This window comes from Schistocerca americana, chromosome 11 (genome assembly GCF_021461395.2).
Source record: "Schistocerca americana isolate TAMUIC-IGC-003095 chromosome 11, iqSchAmer2.1, whole genome shotgun sequence".
Taxonomy (NCBI): domain Eukaryota; kingdom Metazoa; phylum Arthropoda; class Insecta; order Orthoptera; family Acrididae; genus Schistocerca; species Schistocerca americana.
Genome location: NC_060129.1, coordinates 151,527,992 through 151,549,784, shown reverse-complemented (window position 1 = coordinate 151,549,784; position 21,793 = coordinate 151,527,992). Strand labels below are relative to the sequence as shown.

The window sequence follows — 21,793 nt, the reverse complement described above, 5'->3', positions numbered from 1 at the left end:
CTTAGCATGTGGTCTGTGAACCCATCTGCTCGGCAGTCGCAAACGGTGGTACCCTTTGTCTTCTGGTTGCTGATTTACATCTGTTGTTGCTAATTGGTCTCCTGAAACAAACATAAATAAGCATATGTGCCTGACATTGGAAATGAGACAGACTTTATTGTTATAAAAGATTTGAGATTGGCATATCTTTAGAAGGGAAGTATAATTTTAATGCGAGCACAGTAGTACTCTACAATGAGGATTCTGAGCTTTAGTGTCAAACATTGTCACATTTATGCATGAGAACTGTGAAAGCTTGTGAGTACAGTATGTCAGAACATTACTGTGGTATACTTAATACTTGTTAAGGGAATATGCCTTCTCCAAAAGCAATCACTGCATCTGTGTCAACACATTGAAGAAAATAAATTAAAGGTATGTTCATTTATTACAATTAGTGTTTCATTTCACACTAGCTGCAAATTCTGCCACACGTGTGACAACTGTCAGCTATATTTAATCAGCTTCCACTTATATCTGTTGCAGGCTGTTTAGAACTCTTGAAGATCATTTAATTGGAGAGATAAAAAATCTACTCATCAAGCGGTGGCAGAACACGCATATATAAGGCGGTTGTAATTGACAAGCTTTTGGAGCCAGTGACACCTTCTTCAGGCAGAAGGGTTGAAAGGGAAGGAAGGGGGGTGAATGAAAAGGACTGGAGAGGTCTAGCAAAAAGGGTAGATTTCGGGAAAGTCACCCGGAACCATGGGGCGGAGGAGAGGGAAGGGGGGGGGGGGGCAGGTACTTAACGTACGGGATAAGAAGGAGACACAACAGAAGAAGGATTGAAGGCGAAGGAAGAGGGGTGAAGGAAAAGGACTGGAGAGGTCTAGAAAAAGGGGTAGATTTTGGGAAAGCTACCCAGGGTCAGGGAGGACTAACTGTACGGCATGAGAAGGAAAGACTCTGTGTGATATTCACGGATTCTACCCCTTTTCCTTCACTGGCTCCAAAAGCTTGCCAATTACAACCGTCTTTTATGTGTGTGTGTTCTGCCTCTGTTTGGTGAGTAGATTTTTTATCTATCCAATTAAATACTCTATATATCTAAAAACAAAGATGATGTGACTTACCATACAAAAGCGCTGGCAGGTCGATAGACACACAAACAAACACAATCATACACACAAAATTCTAGCTTTCACAACCAACGGTTGCTTCATCAGGAAGGAGGGAAGGAGAGGGAAAGACGAAAGGATGTGGGTTTTAAGGGAGAGGGTAAGGAGTCATTCCAATCCCGGGAGTGGAAAGACTTACCTTAGGGGGAAAAAAGGACAGGTATACACTCGCACACACACCCTTGTATGTGTGGTTGGATATCCTTTCGACTTTCCCTCTCCTTCCCTCTTTCCTGATGAAGCAACCGTTGGTTGCGAAAGCTAGAATTTTGTGTGTATGATTGTGTTTTTTTGTGTGTCTATCGACCTGCCAGCGCTTTCGTGTGGTAAGTCACATCATCTTTGTTTTTAGATATATTTTTCCCACGTGGAATGTTTCCCTCTATTATATTCAATTGAATACTCTTTAAGATCAGTAACACACTTCTGTGATGAAACCTATCTGAAGTCAAAACACACTATTGAAAAAAACTTGGAAGGGCTTATCAGATTAGCACTTCTTTGGGCATACAATTCACATAAATTTAGGTGATGAAACACTTGGTTAATCTGCAGCACACAAACTTACTACATTATGTGTAATTTATGACACTCTGTCCTTGCTGCTGCTCAACAAATCACGCACAGTTGAGGTTTAACTAACATAATTGCTAGAATATGATATGTATACAGCTTGAGAATAAGGAACACTCAAAGATTTTATTTGTAATTGTAATACGTCATTCGAAGCTACTATATTGTTTTATAATGACGAGACACTGGGTGCTAGGATTTTACTGTATTAACGTTTGTGACAATGGCATGAAGTGCTACTGTATATTTAAAGTAGCTTTTGTGAATGTCGGGGTAGTGATTATTCTGGAAAACCTGGGATTCTCAAGGGATTACATTTTACCTAGAAACATGGCTAAAGTTCAGGGAATTTCATGAATTTTGTAAAATCTTAAGGAATTCTGCATTTTTAATCTGACATTGAAATTGAATTTTATTTAATTTTATAAATTGCAAATTTTAAAGTACTTACTATTTCAAGGTTCGTTAATTACATTCGTATTATTCCGTATAAATTATCAGTGTTTAAAAACTATGGTTAGACTACTGCTTATGGCTGGTATATAGCTCAACTGAAAGGAAAGAAAAGTGATTATTGCGGTATTTGCTCCCTCCCCCACCATTAATTTATCAGGAGGTTCTGGACGCCATCTTCCTCCCCCCAGCTGCCCCCTGCGGGTTTGGGGGTTAGACTAGGCCCGCGGTATTCCTGCCTGTCGTAAGAGGCGACTAAAAGGAGTCTCCAACGTTTCGGCCTTATGTGATGGTCCCTTCTCGGGTTTGACCTCCATCTTTCTAAATTTATCCGAAGAGCGAGCCAATTGGGGAAGGGTGCCTTACGTGGTGCACTGTTTCTGTCGTGCAATTAGACCTTTAGCCGGATTTCTCGTCGTTGCAATGGTGTCCCGCTCGTTTTCGATCTCTTGGGCGAGGATACGTCCCTGTGTGCGAGTACCACGCTGCACTCTGCAGTGTTTCTTTTAACTGCGACGACGACCTTGGACATTTTTGCACCTAAGATCCAGCATGGGAGCCAGTCCGTTGTGGTGGGGCCGCTATGTACCCTCTTGGTTGTAGCCCCCTGACAACACAGGGATCGCTCTACTGATGCCTGCGCCATTAACTCCCCACGTATGCCAAGGAGTAGATGCCCATCTCCCTGGGGCATCGGGACTCCCAGCAACGGCCATCCTGCCAGGTGGCCTTGCTGTGGCTGGGTGGCGCCCGTGGGGAGGGCCCTTGGTCGGAGTAGGTGGCATCAGGGCGGATGACCCGCAATGAAGCGTGGTACATCATCTCTCGCTGGCGGCCAGCCGCCAGCAGTCTCTAAGCGTTCTCGGGCTCAATTTAATGCTCAGAAGTACGATCCGGAAACGTTCCCCTCCCTGGCCACGCCGTGGGAAGAGCGTAAGTCTCGGGATGGAGGTAACTGTTATTCGCCCCGATTCTTAGTTTGCACGAGAGCTGATGGGGAGTCTTTTCTCTCCACAAAGCCTCAGTTCTTCGTCGAGCATTTAGAGGACAAGTTTGGGGAGGTGGAGGGCTTGTCTAAAATGCGCTCTGGGTCAGTACTGATACAAACGGCATCCTCCGCCCAGTCCCGCAGGTTACTTGCTTGTGACAAGTTGGGGGATGTTAACGTTACTATTACACCACATAAGAGTTTAAATATGGTCCAGGGTGTTATTTTCCATAGGGATCTCCTTTTGCAGTCTGATGACGAGCTGCGCACCAACTTAGAACGTAGAGGTGTTCATTTCATCCGGTGCGTTCATCGGGGTCTGAGGGACAATCAGGTTGCTACCGGTGCCTTCATCTTGGCCTTCGAGGGTGATACGTTACCGGAAAAGGTCAAGGTGATGGTCTACCGATGTGACGTCAAGCCCTATATCCCTCCCCCGATGCGGTGCTTCAAGTGCTGGAAGTTCGGCCATATGTCTTCCCGCTGCACTTCCAGCCTCACATGTCGCGATTGCGGACGCCCATCTCATCCCGATACTCCATGTGCCCCGCCTCCCATCTGCGTCAACTGCGGGGAGCACCATTCACCTTGCTCGCCTGACTGCAAAGTCTTTCAGAAAGAGCGCAGAATCATGGAATATAAGACCCTGGACCGGCTGACCTATACTGAGGCCAAACGGAAATATGACAGATTCCATCCTGTGAGAATGAAATCTTCTAATGCAGCTGCTACAACAACTGTGCTAGCTCCATCAGTTTCGAGACTTCCAGCCAGCTCGATAAGCAGTAAGACTCCTCCTGCCCCCTTGCCCGTGGGGGGCTCTACCCAACCGGTTGCTCCTGCACCACCTACCTCAGGAGCAACCTCCTCCTACCCGTCGGGGACGTCCGTCCCCGCTTCTCAGCCGGAGAAGCGTCTAACTTCTTCGGCTACTCTCGCCCGTAAGAGTTCCCTTGGGACCCTCCCTTCCCATGGTTCCACCAGCGGGGAGGATGACGGCCGCCAGTGGCATAAGTCCTCACCAGCGGCCGGGCGTAGGGCTTCACGATCCTCCTCTGTCCCGGAGACTGAATCGGTGAAGCCTTCCCAGCCGGTGAAACCCAAGGTTCAGCGAGAGAAGTCCAAGAGAAAGTCCTCTAAGGCCAAAGAACTTGCGGTGGCACCAACCCCACCGCACCTTTCGCGCTCTGCGTCTGAGGATGAAGTCGACATTCTAGCGTCCGCTGAGGACCTTGATCTCGCTGGTCCCTCAGACGCCATGGATGCCTCTCGTACGGGTACTGAATCGGTGGGAGTGAGTGAACAAGCGGCGTAAGTTGCCTTCCCAGTCCTTTCACGCCTTTCTCAGCCATGGACAATACCATCCTCCAGTGGAACTGCGGCGGTTTTTTCCACCATTTAGCTGAGCTCCGCCAACTTATCAGCCTTCGCCCTTTCTTCTGCATTGCTCTCCAGGAAACTTGGTTTCCAGCGATGCGAACCCCCGCCCTCCGTGGCTATCGGGATTATTATAAGAACCGAGCAGCTTATGAAAGGGTGTCTGGTGGCATCTGCATATATGTCCTTCACACTCTGCACAGCGAGTCTGTCCCTCTCCAGACGCCTTTAGAGGCTGTCGCTGTACGCGTGTGGACGCCACAGGCTGTTACCGTCTGCAGTCTTTACATTCCACCGGATGGTTATGTCTCGCAGCATGTCCTGGCTGCACTGGTCGCCCAATTGCCGCCACCTTTCTTGCTATTGGGCGACTTCAACGCCCATAACCCTCTGTGGGGTGGGTCAGTGGCCACAGGTCGAGGCGCCATCATTGAGCATTTATTGTCGCAGCTCAATCTCTCGCTGTTAAATGATGGTGCCTTCACACACTTCAGTGTGGCGCATGGCACCTTCCGCCATTGACCTTTCCATCTGTAGCCATAGCCTCTTACCGTCTGTCCAATGGAGTGTGCATGACGACCTGTGTGGTAGTGACCACTTTTCGCTCTTTTTGTCACTACCACAGCGTCACTCTTCTCATAGCCCTAGCAGATGGGCTATGAATAAGGCTGACTGGGATTTGTTCTCCTCCACTGCCTCTTTTGAGCCTCTCTCTACTGATGACATTGATGCGGTGGTTCACTCGGTCACCACCGGAATCGTTACTGCCGCCGAATCTGCCATTCCCCGTTCTTCTGGGTCCCCTCGGCGGAATGCTGTGCCTTGGTGGTCGCCTGAGATCGCTGAAGTGATTAAAGATCGCCGGCGGGCGCTCCAGCGTCACAAGCGACATCCCTCCTTAGCCCACCTTATCGCCTTCAAACGGCTGCGTGCGCGGGCCCGCCTCCTTATCCGCCAGGGCAAGAAGGAGTGCTGGGAGCGGTATGTGTCCACCATTGGCCTCCATGTCACTCCCTCGCAGGTCTGGGCCAAGATTCGCGCGTCTACGGCTATCGGACCCCTGCCAGCGTCCCTGCGCTCTCACTGAATGGAGCCGTTTGTACTGACTCCGACGTCATTGAAAATCGCTTAGCAGAGCATTTTGCTATGAGTTCCGGTTCTGCGAATTACCCCCAGGCCTTCCACTCCATTAAAGAGCGGCTGGAACATCGGAGCCTTTCGTTTCGCACCAACCACCCGGAATCTTACAATGCTCCATTCAGTGAGTGGGAATTTCGCAGTGCCCTAGCTGCTTGCCCTGATACCGCTCCTGGGCCAGATGGCATCCACTGTCAGATGCTGAAACACCTTTCAGTGGACTGCCAGCGGCGCCTTCTCGATCTTTACAACCGTCTTTGGGTCGAGGGGGAGTTTCCGTCGCAATGGCGGGAAGGCATTGTCATCCCCGTTTTGAAACCTGGAAAGACCCCTCTGGAGGTGGACAGCTACCGTCCCATTAGCCTCACCAACGTTCTTTGTAAGTTGCTTGAACAGATGGTGAGCCGGCGCTTGCATTGGGTACTGGAGTCTCGGGGCCTTCTGGCTCCGTCTCAGGGTGGGTTCCGTAAAGGCCGCTCCGCCACCGACAATCTGGTGAGCCTGGAGTCGGCCATCCGTACTGCTTTTGCCTGCCGTCAGCACCTGGTCGCTGTCTTTTTCGACATGCGGAAGGCGTACGATACGACATGGCGTCATCACATTCTTTCTACGCTTCATGGATGGGGTCTTCGGGGTCCTCTGCCGATTTTTATCCGCAATTTTCTGTCGTGTCGTACCTTCCGCATGCAAGTCGCGGCCTCGTATAGTTCCTCCCACGTCCAGGAGAACGGTGTGCCACAGGGCTCTGTCTTAAGTGTCTGTCTGTTTTTAGTAGCCATTAACGGGCTTGCTGCGGCCGTGGGAAATTCTGTCTCCGCTTCCCTGTATGCTGACGACTTCTGCCTTTCCTACAGCTCTACTAGCATTGCAGCTGTTGAACGTCAGCTACAGGGCGCTATCCGTAAGGCGCAGTCTTGGGCTGTAGCGCATGGGTTTCAGTTTTCGGCAGTTAAGACCCGCGTTATGCATTTCTGCCGGCGCCGAACAGTCCATCCTGAGCCGCGGCTTTATCTTGCCGATGAACTCCTTGCTGTGGTGGAGACCCACAGGTTTTTGGGGGTGGTTTTCGATGCCCGATTGACTTGGCTGCCTCATATCCGGCAGCTGAAACAGACGTGTTGGCGGCATCTAAACGCTCTGAGATGCTTGAGCCACACCCGCTGGGGCGCCGACCGCTCTACCCTGTTGTGGCTCTACCAGGCGTTAATCCAGTCCCGTCTGGATTATGGGAGCCTGGCTTATGGCTCAGCATCCCCATCTGCGTTACGGGTGCTGGACCCAACTCTCCACAGCGGGATACGCCTTGCCACTGGTGCTTTCCGCACCAGCCCTGTGGACAGCGTACTAGTGGAGGCAGGTGTACCTCCACTGCGGGTACGACACCAACAATTACTGGCTGCTTATGCTGCCCATGTTTTTAGTTTGCCCGGGCATCCAAATTACCGTGTCCTGTTCCCGCACTCGGTCGTCCATCTGCCGGACCGTTGGCCCTGGTTGGGTTGTCCGATCGCTGTACGCGTCAAGGAGCTTCTCTGCGGGCTTGGGTTTTTCCCTGTTCCGCCTCCTTTCCAGGCGCCTCTGCGTACACCCCCGTGGTGTGTTCCTCGCCCTTGCCTTCGGCTCGATTTGGCACAGGGCTCGAAGGACTCGGTCCCTCCAGAGGCCTTCCGCCGCCGCTTTTATTCCATCCTTGCCACGTATCAGGGCTCTGGAATTGTTTACACCGACGGTTCGATGGTTGCTGGTCGTGTCGGGTATGCGCTAACTCTAGGGGACCATTCCGAACAACGGTCCTTGGCGGCTGGCTGCAGCGTTTACACTGCTGAGCTAGTCGCCATCTTTCGAGCCCTAGAGTATATCCGCTCCTGCTCAGGTGAGTCCTTCGTGATCTGTAGAGATTCCCTGAGCGGTTTACGAGCTCTCGACCAGTGTTTTCCTCGTTCTCGTCTGGTGATGGCTATCCATGAGTCCCTGCATACTCTTGCGCGTTGCGGCCGCTCTGTGGTCTTTGTGTGGACCCCCGGTCATGTCGGTATCCCGGGCAATGAACATGTTGACCGCCTGGCGAAAGAGGCCACGTGTAAACCATCTCTGGATGTTGGCCTCCCAGAGACTGATTTGCGGGCAGTCCTCCGCCGAAAAGTTTTTGCGCTTTGGGACGCTGAATGGCGCGATCGGATTACACCCAATAAACTCCGTGCCATTAAGGAGACGACGACTGTGTGGCGGTCATCCATGCGAGCCAACCGCAGGGACTCTGTTGTCCTTTGTTGACTCCCCATTGGCCACTCCCGGCTAACACCCAGTTATTTACTGCGCCGGGAGGACCCTCCTGTATGTCGCTGCAGGGCGGCTTTGACAGTGGCCCACATTTTGTTGGCCTGTCCCCTTTTAGCTGTGGTCAGGCAGACATTTGCGCTGCCTGATACGCTCCCTGCCCTTTTAACAGACGACTCCACTATGGGTGACTTAGTTTTACGTTTTATTCGGTCAGGGGGATTTTATCATTTAATCTGAGTGTTTCTGTTTTATTTTATTGTTTTGTGTTGATTCTGGCCTTTGGCCTATGATTTTCAACAGATTTTTTTTTAATGTGTTTCTAAGTGGTTGGCTTTTCCTTTTTTATTTCTATGGTCGGCCAACCACCGTCACACTCTGTGTGGTTTTAGTTCGTTTTGTCTTGTCTTTGTCTCAGTTTTTCTTGTTCTGTATCGTCTGTGATCTCTTCTGTTCCTCGTTTTTATTCTCTGTGGGTGTTCTTTGTCTTTGGAAAAGGGACCGATGACCATAGCAGTCTGGTCCCTTTAATCCCCCAAACCAACCAACCAACCTCCCCCCAGCTGGAATTCTTAGAGAATTTTTTCACCAAGTTTGAGTAGCCACCCTGAATATGTCTCCACACGCAATGGCACATTGACATCACACATTTGAGAACAGTACATTTATCTTGAAAATAAAATTGACAACAGTACATTTATCTTGAGAATAAAATTGACAAATTTAAGCTGAGATGATTGGACACAACTACCGTATTTACTCGAATCTAAGCCGCACCTGAAAAATGAGACTCGAAATCAAGGGAAACAAAATTTCCCGAATCTAAGCCGCACCTGAAATTTGAGACTCGAAATTCAACGAGAGAGAAAAGTTTTAGGCCGCACCTCCAAATCGATACAAAGTTGGTCTCATAGTAATATGAGACACAATTTAGGCCGAATGAATGACGATACAGCTACAGTAGTTTGGTTCGACTTGTAAGCTTAGCAGTTAAGCTTTACCAGGTAGCCATTGCTATGCGTCAGGCGCTCCGTCCGTATTTATACGGGTACCCTTCCTTTTTCACGTGCTTCCTCTGCTTTGAATTGATTGCTTATTTTTCTTTGATCTGATAAGTGCCGTTCTCTTTGTTATAGGTGTTTACGTCACTCTAAGCTGAAAATGCATTATTTTACTGTGTCATGCATTGTTTGTCGCATTCTGATTATGAGTGTTTATGGCCTGCCGCCGCTTGCAGCATGGCTTGCTTTTGTGCGCGCTACCGCCGCTTCTTTTTTTTAAAAAAAAAAAAAGAAGAAGAAGGTGAAGAAGAAGAAAAATCGTCTCATCAGCGAAACAATGACAAGAGACTGCTATTTGTTTTCTTTGCTGCTTTCTTTGATAATGATCAGCAAGAACCAAATAATAGACTGCATATGATAGAAGATGTTCTGAACGAGAGTTTAGCGAAAATTTTTCTCCGTTTGAAAATCTTTGCAGATGCCTGTTTCGTACATTACATTCTGCACAGAAATTAGAGTCATCTTAGATTTAAAGATCTAGTCAATTGCCGTGCTTCATTTCTGTATCACTATTAGGCATGAGAATAATATGAATATAAACATGACATGATATGTATACTCTTCCACGTTTGCTGTTGTCTCACTCTAGTTTCGTAGTTTATTAGGCAGACAGGATTTAAATGAGATAGCAGCAAACACGAAAGAATACATGGCAAAATGTTTATATTCGTATTATTCTTATGGTGAAGAGAATACTGCATGTGATTCACGATTCATAAAAGTTCCTATTTGCCATCATCTCTTTTCACATGTAGGAAAAAAATTCAGAACGTAGAGTTGGCCATATTGACAAACATCCCAAACAGTCTTGCCAGTCGGATTTTCGTAGTACATTGAAATGCTGCCACATTCAAAGATGAACAATACAGCATTTGTATTTACTTCATTGGATAATGTATGAAAATGCAATGGTCGAAACTCGGGGCGGAGAAAAAAGGTCGTCTTCCACCTTTTTTTAAATTTGTTTACTGACGCAGAGGTTTTGGCTCTAGTATTTATCTTTCTGCCAGCAAAGCGCTACATATATTCGACGGCAGAAGTTAGTTGTGGCGGCACCTACCAACATTTTTCAGAACTTCCGCTTACTTTGCACTCGATTCTAAGCCGCAGGCGGTTTTTTGGATTACAAAAACCGGAAGAAAGTGCGGCTTAGATTCGAGTAAATACGTTAAATGAGGAAGATCATGCTGTAGGTGTGACATCTCCAGTTACTTCCCCTGCCCTTGTACATTACATTTAGATGCTTGGGATGATTGCAAAGGTCAAAATTATGTATGCCATTGTTACTGTACCTTCAACATTTAGGTGAGACACGACAGCAGCCTCTAGTTCAGATGTGTGCTGCGAGTACACTTCTGCGCCAGCAATATAGGAATAGCCATTTTATGTATTTTGTATTTATACAAATACACACATCAGGCTTTTGTCCATCTTCATTTGGCATAATATGTATTTAAATTTTCAGTTGACATATTATTAAAAACAACAACTGCATCTCGTATGCAGGTGCTGCCTTTCTGTTCTGCTTGCTGTTGCTCCCATTGTCCACATTTACAAGTGTGGCACGGCAAATACTGTCCTGCTTTGTGCAATACAACAAAGAAACAGTGCTTATACCACACTCATAAATGCAGAAAATGGGAGTGGTGGGATAGGAAGGCAGCTGCAGCATCCAAATTGCAGTTGATACTTTGAGTGATTTAAATATACATTACATAAATTGAAGATGAATGAAAGGTCTAAATAAAATAGTGTCTGGTTGCTGTATTTCTGAAAGCAATGCTATCACCAGCCAAGGATATTAAGAACCGGTGAAATAGATAAATAAATAATAATTAGTATTTTAATTGTAAAGCTCACCTATTTTCCATATACGACCCCAGTATAATTAGTAATAACCGTCACATCGTAGAAACTGGATTGTATACACTCGAGGAAAGCAAAATTTGATGTACAATTAGTTTTCAGTGAATTCAGAAAATGTGCTTTTTGTAGAACACCCACTACTATTACTATGTAAAATGTAAATACAAAATCCACTAGTCGATACTAAGTAATTTGTGAATTGAATCCGTGTCATATTTTCCGCCGTGCTTTATTCTGAAATTTATCAAGATTTGTTCGTGGTCAAACAACAAATACCTGACCGTTCGAGTAACTTAAAGATAGATTTTTGTGTTACATATACTAGTACCTTACAAGCTTAATTACATATTTTGCACTTACCTTTTCTTGCAGGAAACTGCATCAGTTTTCTTTGTTTTCTACTATGTTCACGAACTTGTTTACAGCTTTGACCAGCCGCAAAGTATCTCGGGCAAATAGTTTTGGGACCTGGATCGCTTAGCGCTCATTTCAGACGAGCTGTTTCTGTAGACGGTGACTAGATAAAATTAATGACATGCACAAAAATACACAGCATGGATGGGAACCAGGGAATAAAATGCTGTCATATGGTGCACCTCCTATAACTACCATAGTTGGTGTGTTCCTCAGTTAGCTATCTGGGATTTATCCGCTGATTGTGCAGCTGACCCTAAGTGCAGGTACGTTTGAGTGAAACAGTCTGCCTTGGTATTATGCTTTTGTAATGCTTTATTTGAAACATGAGCTCTTTTTAAGTACATGGTTTTCAGTGTATTGTTTTATGCAGATTACAGGTTAATTTACAACTTAGCTGTTAGCCTCCATTGTTAGTTTTTTTATTGACATGAAGTGATAGTGCTGGGGACTTGCTAGTGTGTCTGGTAAGGCTTAATTAATTATTGATGGACCTAGCATTATTCAAACTGGGTGTTCTTCGCAAAGTTTACACATGTATTAAATAGTCGAGAAGTGAAACAACAGGAAAAGAGTTCTAGAATGAAATTTTCACTCTACAGCGGAGTGGGTGCTGATATGAAACTTCCTGGCAGATTAAAACTGTGTGCCGGACCGAGACTCGAACTCGGGACCTTTGCCTTTCGCGGGCAAGTGCCCGCAGGAGAGCTTCTGTAAAGTTTGGAAGATAGGAGACAAGGTACTGGCAGAAGTAAAGCAGTGAGGAGGGGCTGTGAGTCGTGCTTGGGTAGCTCAGTTGGTAGACCACTTGCTCGTGAAAGGCAAAGGTCCCGAGTTCGAGTCTCGGTACGTCACACAGTTTTAATCTGCCAGGAAGTTTCAGGAAAAGAGTTATCCAAAAGTTTCAAAATTTTGATGTTTATTTGCTAATTTAGTATCTACATTGGCATGACAACACCGCTTTACTATACTTTCAGTGTAGGTGCTTCACTGGCCATAGGTGGCTCCATAACAGCCAGGGAACGGAACCCTGTGAGGGATAAGAAAACTCGACATGGGAATTGGTCTACAGGAAGCAGAAATACATGAAATGTTTTCACAGTTGCGAATATGAAAATCAGTCAGCTATATAAGGGAATGACAACAGTGAAAATTTATGCCAGACTGGGACTCAAACCCAGTTTCTCCACTTTACGCAAGCTGTTGCCTTAAGCAGTTTGGCTAATCACGCACGACTCACAGGCAGACCCAAACTTCCATATGTCATCATTCCTTCGTCACAACCCTTAAGCTGCGGTTTCGTAGCTGCGGGAGTTTCCCACGGTGTGCTGCGTAAAATGCATGCGAGACCCCACTGCCTACTCACACAGTGCAAATGTACGGGACAGTTTTCCTAGGGTGGGGACAACGCAGTGCCCCAGTAGGCTCCACCTGCAAGAAACACTATGCTTTAGGAGGAGCCCATCCCACACGTTGCAACGATTTACTTGGCCGGAGGAGTGGGTGTTGTCAAACTGGGGAGCAGCGAGATGACAGCTGCACTGTTTGTTTCACATGCACAGGTAACAACAGACAATTTTTAAGAGAACTGTTATAGAAACAATCACCAAAAATGTCGGCTGACCGCTTCTCTGCCTCAGAGGATAAGCAGCTTATTGAACTGGATTCTAAAAAGCAAATTTTTGGAATCTGGCCAACACCGAGTGGAAAAATCAAATGAAAAAGGATTTAATTTGGGCAAAAATCGGAAGAAAAATGAGTAAATCGAGTAAGTAGAAATGTCTTTTATTACATCCGTGTATAACATTTATAAATATGTTCGTACTAATTTTTTAACCATAGTTGTCATGAGTTGGATGTTATTGTGATCAATACTGTGAACATCAATTAAAATTTGGTCCATTGAAGTAATCAGTGGTTCCGCTTCTCACAGTGAATCCCTCAGCTTTGACATAACCGCCCATTCCTGCCAAGCGTATCATGTTTTCCTTGGGCAGTTCATTAATTTCTGATAGATCTGCGTTATAAGGCTGTGGGGACTGGTATTCCTCTTGTGCAAGCAGCAGCAAACTGAAATGACTTTGTCTACAGATTCAACTTTAATATTTATAGAAGTAAAGAAAACTCTGAATGTGGAACATGATACCAAAAGCTTTCTCGGAAACTTCGTGCTTTGCTTAACTGGTAATTAAAGTTTCTTTTATGTGCATCTTCTAGCATTTGTTGTTTGCAGTAAGGTTTCATCTTATTTTTGTCTAATCTGAAAAGGCCTCGTTGCAAAGTATGACGTGAGGCAACAGCAGGTTTGATTGTGGCAATACCTGTGGCAGTGGGAAAATTGATTCATTTTTTAATAGTCTCCCAATTTTGGATTTATCGAATATTCCAGAGTCTCCCTCTTTTCCGTAAGAACCTACGTCAGCTACGTTCGCATCCACTATGGCAAGGAGAACTATTGAAAAGTAGTCCTTGTGGTTATAATATTGACTTCCTGTTTAGTTAAGTGCTACAGTCCTAATGTGTTTACCATCAAGTGCAGCAACAGCATTAGGTAATTTTCAACAAGTCCAGAATTCTTCTGCCTTCCTCCCCCTAGTCTGGAGGTGGTAAAAATTTAGGTAACAGTGCTTGTTCAAGAGCCTCGAGAACATGGAGCAGAAATGGTCTTATTTCAGACGCTGAAATGCGATGAGAGAATTGTTGAGAATGGAAAGATTCCCCAGTTACAAGGTATCTGAAAAAATTATGGGAGTAAATTACTTCGGATGAAAAGTAAGCACATAAATTTGAAACTGACACAAAATTCAATATGTAAAACATTTCTGAAATTGAATAACAATGCTAATGTTATAAATGGAATGTGTTTAGACATAGTTTAACTGTTTGCTCTTTTCAAGATTTTTAACGGTTGTTATTTCAGGTGAGCAGTGCAAAAGGTGATGGAGAAACATCTGAGATCATTTTAGGAGATACGGAAACTAGAAAGGTCTGCGACAAGTGGATCAGTAGCCACGAAGAAAAGAGCTGTGTACCGGGACAGGCTTCAATTCCTTAATAGCATGGAGGTTGAAAAGAAAATGTTTTCCTAACAGTGTGCTACAGGAACTCGTTAAGGAAAGACTTGAAGATCGACAGACTTCTTCCAAATTTATCGACTGAGGACGAAACTGGTTTGTTCCTCAAATCCATGGCAGCAACAGTAAAAAAATTTAGACCCAACCTTATTTGCAAAGCCAAAAAACAGATTTGAAATACTGTGATGGACATATAAACCATAAATCAGAGAGATCAAGGATATGGCAACAACTCCACATTTTGGAACGCAAACAGCAGCCATCCTGCTTCTATCCAAAGTGCTGACAGTGAGCAAGGACCTAGGAACTATGACAATACTGTTACTGCTGCAAACTTTGATACCTATAGTAAGTGAAACATGCTTTCGACATTAGTATTATTTTCTTCAAACTACAGAGCCAATATTTTTGTCCAATTCTCAGTCCCATTTGCTGCCATCAGAAACAGTATAAACCACACGTATATATGTAATAGAAGTTCTGCAAATTAGCATTTATTCTACTGGAACAATTGCAAGGCAGTGCAAAGCGTATTGTAACAATCGATTGTACTGAAATAGTGGCACAGCCGGAGATATAACAGTCATTACTATATTCCGTAGCCTAACAACTTACATTAAAATTTCTTATTATTGAGAAACTTATCTTAATGTAACTGTGAGTTTTTCTGCTGATGTAATCAGTTTTGCCACTCCATTACAGGAATTACTTCTCAGTTTGTCTTCAGTTAGCGAAAGAAGGTAATGAAACTGGTTGGGTGTGAATCTGAAAAATGCCGTAAACTTCTCCACATCGTCAAGCAAATATTTTGTAACTAAAATTTTATACACTACTCCTTCATGATGCAAGAACTTTTGTCTTACTGCTTTCTGAGTACTTTTTCCGATAACATACTGTCCTCCTCTTCCCTATCTTCCATGTACTTTCAGAGTGCCAAAATTAACAGTGTTTTAGCTCGAGCACTGCGCTGCATGTTTGGACTTCACTTCTCCGCTGCTGCTGTTGTGCTGCACTGCCCCGGGCCTAGCAGAAAGCTCCTTGCAGTGCACAGGAAATAGTGTCATGCCAGTGAACTGCACAAAACTGCTCTCATCTAGAGGAAACTATAGCACCCACCGACTTCCAACAAACTGTAAAAATTATTTCAAATCTTTACGAAACTACTTCTCGTTTTCAGCCTACCCCCCCCCCCCCCCCCCCCCCCCCCCCCCCCCCCCCCCCCCCCCACACACACACACACACACACACACATATTTTGGATGTTGGTTTGGTAAAAATTCCGTGTCAGACGCTACATTTTACTTCACTATTACTGACTCTATTGGCCAGAACTTTTGCAGATGTTATTGACATATATTACTGAAGGTAATTATAAAGTTATGTTGTTGTACGACACTTAGTTTAGGAGATATGGCATAGTAAATATTGAGAAGTGTGAAAAGTCAACTTTTTTAAAAATCATAAATAGTAATCTATTTCAATAGCACAAAATTTTCATTGAGTTAAAAAAAAACGTATAAGGAGGTAGTTCTCATATCACTCTACCAGGTAGTTGCCAATTTAAAAAAAATCGTTTTTTTAGGTTCTGGCATACACCACTCTACACCTAGGAAAACATTTCACATAGCATGCTGCGACGAATTCCCGCAGCTAGGAAAATGTAGCTTTACTCATACAAACATTATGTATTTCCCATACAGGGGAGGACATTTTTATTGAAAATTGCTGGCTGGTATTGGCAGATAAATACAATATCGCAATGCCTGTGTCGTTAAGAAGAACGATGCCCCAGAAGGATGGGCAATGCAATGGCTACAGCTGTTATAAAATACATGGAATGTATTCACAGTTGTGAATACAAATAACTATCTGCTGGGAATGACGTGCACACATTTCGGAAGGAACATAACATTAGTCTTTGTAACAACACAGGCACTTTAAAATCCTACTTATCTGCCAACACCAGGCAGCAACTTTCAATTAAAATGTCCTTCCTTGTACAGGAATTACATAATGTGTGTATGAGTAATGGTGGGATGCAGGGACAATGAATTACGGAAGTTTGGTTTTGGCGGTAAGTTGTGACACAGTCAAAGCGGTTAAGGCGACCACTTACGTAAAGCGGGAAATCCCGGTTTGAGTTCCGGTCCGGCACAAAATTTCACATTCCCATCTACAGCTGATGGTTGTTCATATTTGCAACTGCGAATACATTTTGTGCCTTTCATAATGGCTGTAGTTGCTGCAGTGCTTGTTCCTTCGGATGTGACTGCACGTCTGAAGGAACAGTGCATCGTTCTTCTTACCAATGTAGGCACTACGATACCACAGGAAACAGAAAGTCCGAACTCTCATAAAGATGTACTTAGGGATAACGTGGCACATGGCTGGCACAAAGCAAGGTCTCTGATTACTGCCAACCACAGGTAAAACACCTTCGTCAGTGGGTCTGCCCATACTATGCACTTTGTGTGCCCTGCCTGACAGGTTATTGCACTCTTCCGGGGTGCAACCCAGGCTAGCTCATCTGCCTCCATCGCAGTGTCCACTGGTGGGGACACTAAAGCTACAGAAAATATAAACAGTATTGGTAAGGGTGTCTGTGCATAGAATCTTTTTACCGTAAAAGTCACCTCTTTTTCTAACATTAAAAACATTTTTCTCCTTTGAAAGAGCTGACAGAGCCGCTGTTATAACCATGATTTATTGAGAATCGTGTCATCGCCATCAGATATGTGGTCTCTTTCACAGAATAGGTAGGAAAAATGTTCATGTCCCCATGGAACCTATGTAACCTGGCCTAAAAATAAAGCAGACAATAAAATAATGCAAAATTTACTACCACTATGTAGTGAGCGTGATGAGTATAGGTTAACTGCCAATGTTAACGGGCACAAGCAACATCTCACCAACGTTTTCAATATCACAACGTTCTTCCAGAGAAACCTTGAAATTGATAATCCAGTTCATTGAGAAGCTTTGTTACTTTCTCTGTTTGAAATGCACTGTGATATATTTTGAGGTTTTATTCCTTTCTGACGAGTGTGAATCCACCTTAAGAGATATCATCATTTTGACTTAGTGGTACTACTAGTCTTTCCCCATCACAATTACCACCATTCGATGGATACGACAAGAAACAATGGAAGGATGATTTATTGAGAATATCTTGAGACTCAAGTTAAGTGGTTTGTTTTATTCAGTTACGGGTTTTACAACTAAGAAAACTCATGTCACATTTTTTTCTTTTAGGTATATTAAGGTTATTAAAGTACAACCCAGTTAATTTATTTGTGGAAGAGAAATGCAAAGCATCAGTTACAAAATACTGAGTGGTTACATTTAATTTGTTGTTGTTACACTCACAACTACTATATATGTGAGCAGTTCCTGTCATTTGGAAACATCTTAGGAATGACAAAAACAAAATAACGTAGTGTATGTTTAACAGAAGCATGACATTTCTTATCAATCACTCTTCACAGACTTCATTATAGCTGGCCGGCTGGAGTGGCCGAGCGGTTCTAGGCGCTACAGTCTGGAACCACGCGACCGCTACGGTCGCAGGTTCGAATCCTGCCTCGGGCATGGATGTGTGTGATGTCCTTAGGTTAGTTAGGTTTAAGTAGTTCTAAGTTCTACGGGACTGATGACCTCAGAAGTTAAGTCCCATAGTGCTCAGAGCCATTTGAACCATTTGAGCCATGATAGTTATAGGTTTAATCACCCTGTTGTGAGGATAAAAAAATTATGATGCACTGAATGGGCATTCAAGGTTTATATCATATAATATGTGTCCAAGCCTTACCGCTATTTGCATTTAAATTAAATGCTAGTGGAAAAAAAAATTATTTATTAATTCATAACATACCGTATTTACTCGAATCTAAGCCGCACCTGAAAAATGAGACTCGAAATTCAAGGTGAGAGAAAAGTTTTAGGCCGCACCTCCAAATCGAAACAAAGTTGGCCCATTATAATATGAGACATAATTTAGGTCGAATGAATGACGATACAGCTACAGTAGTTTGGTTCGAGTCGTAAGCTTAGCACTTGAGCTTTACCAGGTAGCCATTGCTATGCATCAAGTCCTCCGTCCGTATTTATACGGGTACCCTTCCTTTTTCACGTGCTTTGTCTGGTTTGAATTGATTGCTTATTTTTCTTTGATCTGATAAGTGCCGTTCTCTTTGTTATAGGTGTTTACGTCACTCTAAGCTGAAAATGCATTAATGTATTGTGCCGTGCATTGTTTGTCGCTTTCTGATAATTAGTGTTTACGGCCTGTCGCCGCTCGCCGCATGTACGCTCTATTGCCGCTTCCAGTTTAAAAAAAGAGAGAGAGAGGAATCGTCTCATTAGCGAAACAATGGCAAGAGACTGCTATTTGTTGTTACTTACACTACTGCTTTCTTTGATAATGATCAACAAGAACCAAATAATAGACTGCGTATGATAGATGTTCTGAACGAGAGATTAGCGAAAATTTTTCTCCGTTTGAAAATATTTGCACACACCTCTTTTAGTACACTACATTCTGCACCGAAATTAGAGTCATCTTAGATTTAAGGCACAAGAATAATACGAATATAAACATGGGATGATATGTGTATTCTTCCGCGTTTGCTGTTGTCTCACTCTAGTTTCGTAGTTTATTAGGCAGACAGGATTTAAATGAGCTACAAACATGAAATAATACTTGACAAAATGTTTATATTCGTATTATTCTTACGGTGAAGAGAATACTGCATGTTATTCACAACTCATATAAGTTCCTATTAGCAACCATCTCCTTTCACAGGTAGAAAAAAATTCAGGAAAGAGTTTCCCATATTGACAAACATCTCTGACAGTCTTGCCAGTCGGATTTTTTTAGTACATTGAAATGCTACTACATTCGAAGATGAATAATACGAAATTTGTATTTCCTTCATTGGATAATGTACGAATATACAGTGTTCGAAACTCGGGGCGGAGAAAAAAAGCTCGTCTTCCACTTTTTTTTTTTTTTTTTTTTTTTTTTTTTTTTTTTTTTTTTTTTTTTTTTTTTGTGTGTGTGTGTGTGTGTGTGTGTGTGTGTGTGTGTGTGTGTGTGTGTGTGTGTGTGTGTAACTGACGCAGAGGTTTTGGCACCAGTATTTATCTTTGTCCCTGCAAAACATGCCTGTGTAGCGCTACATATATTCAACGGTAGAAGTTAGTTGTGGCGGCACCTACTAACATTTTTCAGAACTTCCGCTTACTTTGCACTCGATTCTAAGCCGCAGGTGGTTTTTTGGATTACAAAAACCGGAAAAAAAGTGCGGCTTAGATTCGAGTAAATAATGTATGTTTACTATTCCTAGTAGCTTATTTCATTCCTAAAATGAGAAAGTAGATTTTGATCTAATGAGGACCAATCACACACTAAAAGTTGTTTATTCAGCTAATAACATTAATATCTGTTCATTAATGTACTTAATGTTTCAAAATGGGGGCCGGAAGAGAAATTTCTACAGGCTCAATAAATTTGATTCTTTATTTTTGTAGCCATTATGACCATGTTGTTTTTGTTGTTGTTTTCTTCAGCCTGAAGACTGGTTTGCTGCAGCTTCCATGCTGTTCTATCCTGTGCAAGCCTTTTCAGCTCAACTACAGAAACTTACATCCTTCTGAGTCTGCGTATTGTATTTACCTCTTGGTCTCCCTCTACGATTTTTGCCCTCCATCTTTCCCTCCCATACTAAATTGGTAATCCCTTGATATCTCAGAATGTATGCTATCAACCGATCCCTTCTTCTAGTCAAGTTGACCACAAATTTCTTGTCTCCCCAGTGGTGTTCAGTGCCACCTAATTAGTTATGTAATCCACCCATCTTAATCTAAAGCATTCTTCTGTAGCACCACATTTCAAAAGCTTCTGTTATCTTCTTGTGTGAATTGTTTACCATCCATGTTTTACTTCCATACAAGGCAACATTTCAGACAAGTACCTTCAGAAAAGACTTCCTTACACTTAAATTTATATTTCTCTTCTTCTGAAATGTTTTTCCTGCCATTTCCAAGTGTACATTATGTATCTGCTCTTTTTTGGCCTTCATTAGTTATTTTACTGCCCTCATTCCTAATCCTCTCAGCATAATGGAATTGTATTCAATGACATTCCACTACCTTTGTTTTGCTTTTGTTAATGTTCATTCTATATCCTCCTTTCAAGACACTGTCCATTCCATTCAATTGCTCTTCCAAATCCTGTCTGTGTGACATAACTACAATGTCATTAGCAAACCTCAAAATTTTTATTTCTTCTCTTCAAACTATAATTCCTTCTCTGAATATTTATTTGGTTTTATTTATTGTTTGCTCAATGTACATATTGAACAACATCAGGGATAGGCTACAACCCTGTCTCATTCCCTTCTCAACCACTGCTTCCTTTTCTTGCCACTCAACTCGTAACTGCTGTCTGGTTTCTGTGCAAGTTTTATAATCTTTCACTCCCCTTATTTTACCCCTGCTAGCTTCAGAATTTCAAAGAAAGTATCCAAATCAACACTGTCAAAAGTTTTCTCTAAGTCTACAAAAGCAATAAACTTAGGTTTGCCTTTCCTTAACTTAAGTTCTAAGATACAGTGTAGGGTCAGTATTGCCTCATATGTTCCTACATTTCTCCAGAATCCGTACTGATCATCCCCATGGTCAACATCCAACAGCTTTTCCATTGTTCTGTAAACAATTCATGTTGGTATTTCACAACCATGACTGACTAAATAAATAGTTTGATAATATTCACACCTGCCAGAATCTGCTTTCTGTGGAATTGGAATTATTATATTCTACTTGAAGTCTAAGGGTATTTTGCCTGTCGCATTTATCTTGCACATCAGATGGAAGAGTTTTGTCATGGCTGTCTTCCCCAGTGCTGTCAGTATTTCTTGCTGAATGTCAACTACACCTGCAACATTGTTTTGACTTATGTCTTTCAGTGCTCTGTCAGATTATTCTTGCAGTATCATCTCCCATCTTATCTTCATCTACACTCTCTTCCATTTCTATAATATGGCCCACAAGTTTATCTCCCTTGTATAGAACCTCTATAATACTCCTTCCAGCTTTTAGCTCTCCCTTCTTTTCTTACGACTAGTTTTCCATCTGAGTTCTTGATATTCATATAGCTAAAGGCTTCTTTAATTTTCCTATTGGCAGTATCTATATTCATGTATGCTTCCAAATCCTTACATTTGTCTCCTAGCCATTCCCGCTCAGCCATTTTGCGCTTCTAGTCAGCCTCATTCTTTATACTTTGTATTCTCTTTTGCCTACCTCGTTTGCTACATTTTTATATTTTCTCTTTTGTCAATTAAATACAATATCTCCCGTGTTATCCAAGGATTTTTACTAGACTTTGTCATTTTGCTTATTTAATCCTCACCT

General features: G+C 43.3%; 1 long non-coding RNA gene across 1 annotated transcript in view; it reads left to right on the top strand.

The window, feature by feature from the left end:
• LOC124553996 overlaps positions 1–21,793 on the top strand; it is a 40,584-nt gene that overhangs the window by 3,951 nt on the left and 14,840 nt on the right. Inside the window, exons 2-3 of the long non-coding RNA XR_006968194.1 lie at positions 11,318–11,572; positions 14,227–14,728. This is a non-coding gene — a long non-coding RNA (uncharacterized LOC124553996). The remainder of the gene's footprint in view (positions 1–11,317; positions 11,573–14,226; positions 14,729–21,793) is intronic.